Genomic DNA, 7,170 nt, shown 5'->3' on the forward strand with positions numbered 1-7,170 from the left:
ATTTCTGGAGGGTTGAAAGTTACCTTCGGCATTAATAACAGATGATGTCCCAGCTCCTAAGCTGCTTGACTCGTCGCTAAGTAGCAGTGTATCAAACACACAGCAGTCCTACAAATGAATTGCCAAATATTTCTACATTTTGGACAAAATGGAAACTTTACAAGCGTTGTAAGTACCGTCTTGTCGTGTTTTCATGAGAAATATCATCACAATTCACACTACACCGGTTCTGAAGAAGAACCAGTTCTCCATTCCCATCCCAACCAGCAACATTACTGTTTATTTAGAGTTATGCTTGTACCCACCAGATAAATGTTCAATATTTATAGTCCTTATAGTCCTCTTTCTCCATTAACCTCTGATCAAATGTAAGAGAATATCAGGTGCACACCACTGTGTATAGCAGCAATACACTAATTTCTCCAATCGGTTGATTAGTGCTTAACATTAGCAGCTTTTTTTGAGCTGTCTAACACAATATAGATGCCTGCTGTGTCTTAAAATTACACTCATGAGACGAGTAAGGCAGCAGCAAAACAGGAAAGTTGTATGAATGTTATATATACTGTATATATACAGTACTGTGCAAAAGTTTGTTCTGTTTTTTCTGTCTGTCAAATTCTGTGATCATTGGAATTTGGAATGAAATGATGCGACTTAAAGCTCGTCTTAAATATTAGCGAGCTGTCAATGAGTTTAACTCATGCAACATGTGTATGTAATGGCGTAATAGACGTTTCTTACAGCAGATATATATTGAAATGAAATAGTAGGACAAATAATTAGAAATAATTATCCTCTATTGTCGTTATAGCATTGCTGAAACAACAAATTTAATCTTTTGCACTGTACTTTATATATTTATACATATGACAACATGTGGTCCATTTTCGATATTAAAATGTTCATGATATCAGCTTAACATTAAATACATGCACACTACAGTAAATGACAAGGATTCATCTGTTTAATGTGAAATAAAGTGTCCTCCACTTACCCTTTTTCACCTTTACCATCTGTACTTTGAGGGCTCCCAGCTGGCAAAACAAACAAAATGTAATGCTGCATTATTTAGTACTCAAAACACACTCTCTTCCCCCTCTCTGTCCTGGATGTCTTGTCAGAGTGAAGCAGTGACTCAACCCTAGAAAAACAGAGGTGTTGAGTCAATGAATTGCAAGCATTGTGTGTGTGTTGTGTAGTTGGAGCTTCATTACAGTGAGGAACGCGTACAAACTGTTAACATCAGCGTTTATTACGGATGTGCTGCTTCTAGCGAACATTAACAGAGGAGAGAACAACAACAAAACATTTTCTACATTTTCCTTCGTTAGTACCTATCCGTCTCCGGTTTCTGCTATCAAAATAAAAGCCCTTTTACGGATCATGCATTAACTTAATTATTTAACTCAACATTTCTTAACAGAAAGAGCTTGTGCAAGAGCTCATGCACAACTGTAGCACAATGTAGTAATACACCAGCATGTACACACAAACACAGCTTATGGGTTAGGGATTCATTTTGTTCACTTGGAATCTCAGCACCAGTTGATAATTTCTTATTAAATATTATGTGAAGGATGTTTTCATGCTTTTTTTCCCAATCTCTGCATATGAGATGTATAATGTGGCTGACAGCTGTCCAACACATATTTATATAATTAGAGACACATTTTACAAAAAGGTTGCTTTAATACCTTACAGATTTACATTTGGAACAAGATTTGTCCTCAATAACATACATCTGGACTGGCATCATGGGCTTTTTATATTATAGGCTAATTAATAGGTATGAAGCATAGTTGTTTCAGAACCATGGACAGCACTATTGACACAGTTGTTGAAAGACATTTAAAAGGCACATGATGTCCCCTTTGCTCATCAGACAATGTTTCCACTGTGGTGCAAATTTAGCATGTCCATAGTTTAGTGTTCCAGTTTGAACTGTATTTTAAGGAAGACAACACGCTCATTTGAGTTTGGGTGCACAGAATAACAAACGGCAGCCTCCAGATCATGAATCCCCCTTGGGTAAATTTCAGTAGCTCTGTTGATGTTAGTAGAATTATTATCTCACCTATCTGTGCTGTGCTGATGTATCATTGTCTCTACATACCAGCATGTCCAAGCTTGTCATGTTGCCTGTCCTCTTTTTGCCACAGGCTTCTTTCCTGTTAGGAAGCTTTCTGACACGCAACTCTTCCTTCACTGGTGGACACATGTTACTACTGACATTTGCCATCAGTAACAATCAAAGTAATACATACTTGAAACATTTAATTTTGTAATTCTTTTTATTTCTATTTTTCCCTGACCCTTTCTCTGACCCTCCCCTTTTTGGATTCTTTATCAATTTGTATTTCTTAGATTATTTTAGCTTCTTTCTTTTTTGATGATTTCCCGGATGATTTTTGACATTTTATGGATGAACTCAAGGATCTAATGCATCATACATGTTATAACATACATGTCTAACCCTAACCCTTGGACAAGGCAGAGCTATATTTTTTGTAGACACAGTGGTGACAAAGGCCACTCAGCACACTTTGTGAACGCAGGCTAATTTTATTGTAATTTAAATATTTAGTATGTGTCATAATTAGTCAAAGGTGGTGTTATTGTCCTACATTACATTACATTACATGTCATTTAGCAGACGCTTTTATCCAAAGCGACTTACAATGGAATCAAGTACAATTAGCCAGGGGTGGAATCGAAGTTGCGACCATGATGTCTTTGGTACACAAGGTAGGGTCTTAACCACTGAGCCACTCCACCCCCGAGTGGAGTCCTATGATTACAGATAATTTCCCTGCATTTGAAATGTATTAAAATTGTGCACTCATTTGTTCATTACAAATTGCCAATGACTTTTTCTCATGACATGCTTAATAAAATGGCAAGTATAAGTCTGCTCTGAAATCACTGATCACACACTCAAATGTCACCAGGCAGTGGAGGAATTAAGGACTTTCTCATTCTGAGATCAATTAGTCTTGGGTGCTTTATTGGCAAAGACATAATCTTTTAGGATTTGGCAGTGCAAGACTGTTACATATGACATGTGTAAAACCTCCCTTTTGGCAGGTTCCGGGTCATTGACTTCAACAGCTGTAGAGGGTGATATATTTAGAAACATGAGACAAGACGTATGCTTTTCTGTTGATGTCAGTAGCACTGAAGCGTGAAAACAAAATAGAAAATACATTAAGTGTCCAACAACCTGACGTTGAAGGAGAAAATATAAAATGGGGAAAACCAAGATCATCATCAGCCTTGTAGCTAAAAACTGTGGGCTTTCAACATCATTGGATCTACCACTAATTATCCTGATCTGTAAACCGCTGGCTCATGACTAATCCTGCTAAATATGTTCAGATTCAAGATTCAGGAGAACTTGGATGTAATTTTGCTTTTCTCTGGTGTACCTTTACTCTCCATTGTCAACTATAGTTGATTTCCTTACAGATTGTTCAATCTATAACAATGAGCCCGGCCTCGACAAACTGAAACACAAGAGTGATACAGTTATAATGTGCTGATATCATGCGTTATTTTGATTTTTTTTTGTTGAGTTTAGGTTAGACAAAACACAAGTATGGACAGATCCATCCCACCCTCATACCACTACTTACATAAATATGCAGCAATTGCTGTTAGGTTTCCCAGCAAGCAAATTAGTAGATTAATTGGGGATAATAATGACGTTTGATTCTACTTCCTTACTTTTGGGGTAAAACATAGACCTTGGCATATGAGTGGATGTTGATTTCCATATTTTGAATGATGATCTTGCCTCACATCCATGGGCGCTAAATGACTCTCTGACTGTGAGGCTGTGTTTAATCAAACTGCAGTTAAAGAAGAGAATAGACAAGAATAGACACCATGTTTTGCAGACCCATTCCATTAGCAGTTGCATTTCATCCGAGCTTCTGTCTTGCTCATGATGATTGATTGCCGGGGTGCAAATGTTTTTAATCCAGTCGTTAAAAAACAATATTTTTTTTGTTTTGGGATTAAGTTATATAGAACAATGGGTTTCCAGCATATAGCCGAAGATAACTAGTAAATTGTTTGTCTGTAGTCAAACATTGAACTCTTCCAGTATATTTTTAAGCATTGGTTTGATTGTCATTAAGCAGGAAAAAGCACAGGAGTGTTGTGATCCATTGTTCCTTGTCACAATTTCATCCTGTCAGCATATAAAGTTTGATATTCCTCAAAATACCTACTTGTTTTTTTTCTCCTTTTTTGGACCAGTTGCAGTTGAACAAATCATGTCACAAAACTGACATCTGGATTAGTTATGACAGACAAGCAATGGCCTAATATATGCCGACATTAAAGGGTCATTGGACAATATATTGTACAACCAAAACAAAGATCCGCAGATTTGGATGATACTGAATTAAACATTCATCACAACAGTGTATTTGTGTGTTTTTGTGGAACTTTGTGGTCTGATGATCTGATCCAACAGAGCCTGAAAGGTTTCCCCTCTGGCTTCTTTTATTGAATTTTCCTATCTGACGTGTGTCCAAATGCAGCACATAATCAAACTGTCTTCTCTCAATGCACACAGTCCCTGTTACAGCTGTAGTTAGTGTGGTCAAAGTTAGAGTTGAGGCTGTGATAACAGATGCACTTGTACAATCAATAAACACAGTGAGTGACTATTGATTCTACCATTGTGGGTATCATTATTTATGTCCAGGGTATTTGCAGTTAGAAAGACTGACTTTTGCAATTTCTGTGTTCACCCAAAAATTTAAAATGATCTTTATATAATCATGCATCAAGTAACACAATTACGGAAATTTCCAAGAGGCACTTATTATTATTGCAACTGATTTCATGGTTAGGATTATACGGCAAAAGCACATAGTAATATTTATAAATAACATTTTGTTTTTACCTTTCAGCTTCCCTCTCTTTTTTCCGTCCTCTGTAGTGGATGGCGGGGAAATTTGACAACAGAGAGGCAGCCTGGTAACTCTGCTCTTCTGTGACACAGCCTGGTTCTGGAGTTTTTCAGGTGGGTGTCTCTAGTAGACTGCCATGGATTCACAATGACAGAACTGAGAGATGCATCACGTGACCTTCATGAGTCACTTACCCCAGGAACATTTGTTTCCCAGCTTGAAAAATACCACTTGCAGTGGTCAGAGCATAGGAGACATACAGTATATGTGCTTTGTCCATATGTTGGGCAATAACAAGCATTATTTATGTGGATCTATGGATATGGTTTTTGTATATTGTGTGTGGACACATTTGGGGAGCTTTCTAGTTGCCCTACCAATGCCTGCATGCAAACATTTCTGTGCAGCATATCCACATCAGCATTAGACTTTGAAGGAATTTTTTTTTCTTCAATTTTCTCGCAAAAAAAAAATCGTTATCTTATCTTAATTGTTCTTTCCAGTGGTGTCGTTTTGATTTGCCACCAAGATGTGTGTGTGTGTGTGGTGTTGTATTTTATGCGTCTGTTCCGCTGCTCTCCCGAGGCACAAACTGCCACACTGACTTAACGGATCATTCCACATCTCGCAGGTGCACCAGATGGGTATCACTTCAGCTTGAAAATTTGAGACTTTCTCTATGAGAGCTGGTTTACTGGTTTGGGTGTGACAAGCTAAAAAAACAAAGCAAAAAACAAAGCAATGATAAATAAATTAATAAGGACATTATTACATGAACCCTGTTTAGAATTAAGGAAAGAATGGCTAAAAGAACCACCCGTAAACACATCTTGATGTCTGCCTTCAGGAGACTTACGACTTTGCCTGACTAAATTTAAGTGCTCCACGGGTTTAATTCCTTTATTTAATTCCACTGCACAGTGAAGTGAATTGACAGCTAAGAAATTGAAAGTTGTTTCCTTCTTTGAACATGAGACTGACAAACAGTTATTATTTCTTTCAATGTCAAATGTTTCTCTGGTGTCTTCAGTCATAGCTGACAAAAAGGGGTCCTCTATTGACTGTGGTACAAATATGTTTTACAAGTAGACTTGAAGAACAGCACAAATAGAAACGACATGTAGATATTGTCAACGTCAACTACTTTGAAAGTATGAAAGGCCAGGGGCTAGATGAGCTTGACTGTGCCTTTCTGACATCACCCATGTCTCTACCAGCTGGAGACCTCTGTTGCCCACCATCGCCCTCCACTTCTATCCAATTGGGTAGTGTTTTAAAGGACGAGGTCTACCTGGGGACAGCTATCCCTGCTGGGCACAAATGCTGCCTGTGACTTCTGCTTTGATGTCAACCAAAACTGTTTTCATTTTCCTTAGAGAAGTGGAGTACATATTCCAACAGCAATATATGTTATACATTGTTTTGGACAGAATGTGGCTGTTATTTTACTGCTTGTGATTTGTAAATATATTTTCTCATTCTCTTTATTTTCCAAATTAATTTATACTTGATTAGTGCAAATGACAATCTCATCATGCATACTCTTTCCAAATCAGTATCCTCTCTTCTTGTTTCAATTTCAGAATGCTGTTGTTTGTCTTTTTACCTACATTTTTCAGAATGTGGATAGCAAAGCCCATGCTGTGTTGAACAGCAGTGCAATTCGAGAGGGAAATAAAAATAGCTTGGCATGTCAGCAGGGGTTTATGATGGCCTCTCTTCCTCAGAGAACTCACATTACGTCCTACACACATCTTATACAATAGAGTAATGGAGCAAAGCCTGCAAAGCTATTTCAGGCAGACAACTTGAGACATGGCAATTACAGCTTTCAGCACATTAAATATCTGTCAGTTTGTTTTTTTTTGCCATCTTGGTTTAACTTGCAGCAACAAAAATGGTTCAGGGGCTTATAGTGTGTCAAAAGAAACACGTTGCTTTGACAACGGTACAGTATAAATGCAAACTATTGTTTGTTGTTTCATTAATTTAAGGAATTAAAGCAACTGCTTTGAGGTGGCTCTTCAATATTAGCCATAGTCTACTCTAATTACTTATACATGCTCTCCATATAGCAATGCTTGGCTGTGTCTAATGTATCATTTACACCAATTCAAAGTCTCTAATATCTAGATGAAAATTCAAATATGTTTTAAGACACCTTTGTTAACACTTTACTACATATCATTAGCCATGTCAGTCATTTTTTTCGGCTTTCCAAACTGTAGCAACATGAAAACCATGG

The sequence above is a fragment of the Solea senegalensis genome, linkage group LG7 (assembly GCF_019176455.1).
Source record: "Solea senegalensis isolate Sse05_10M linkage group LG7, IFAPA_SoseM_1, whole genome shotgun sequence".
In the NCBI taxonomy this organism is placed as follows: domain Eukaryota; kingdom Metazoa; phylum Chordata; class Actinopteri; order Pleuronectiformes; family Soleidae; genus Solea; species Solea senegalensis.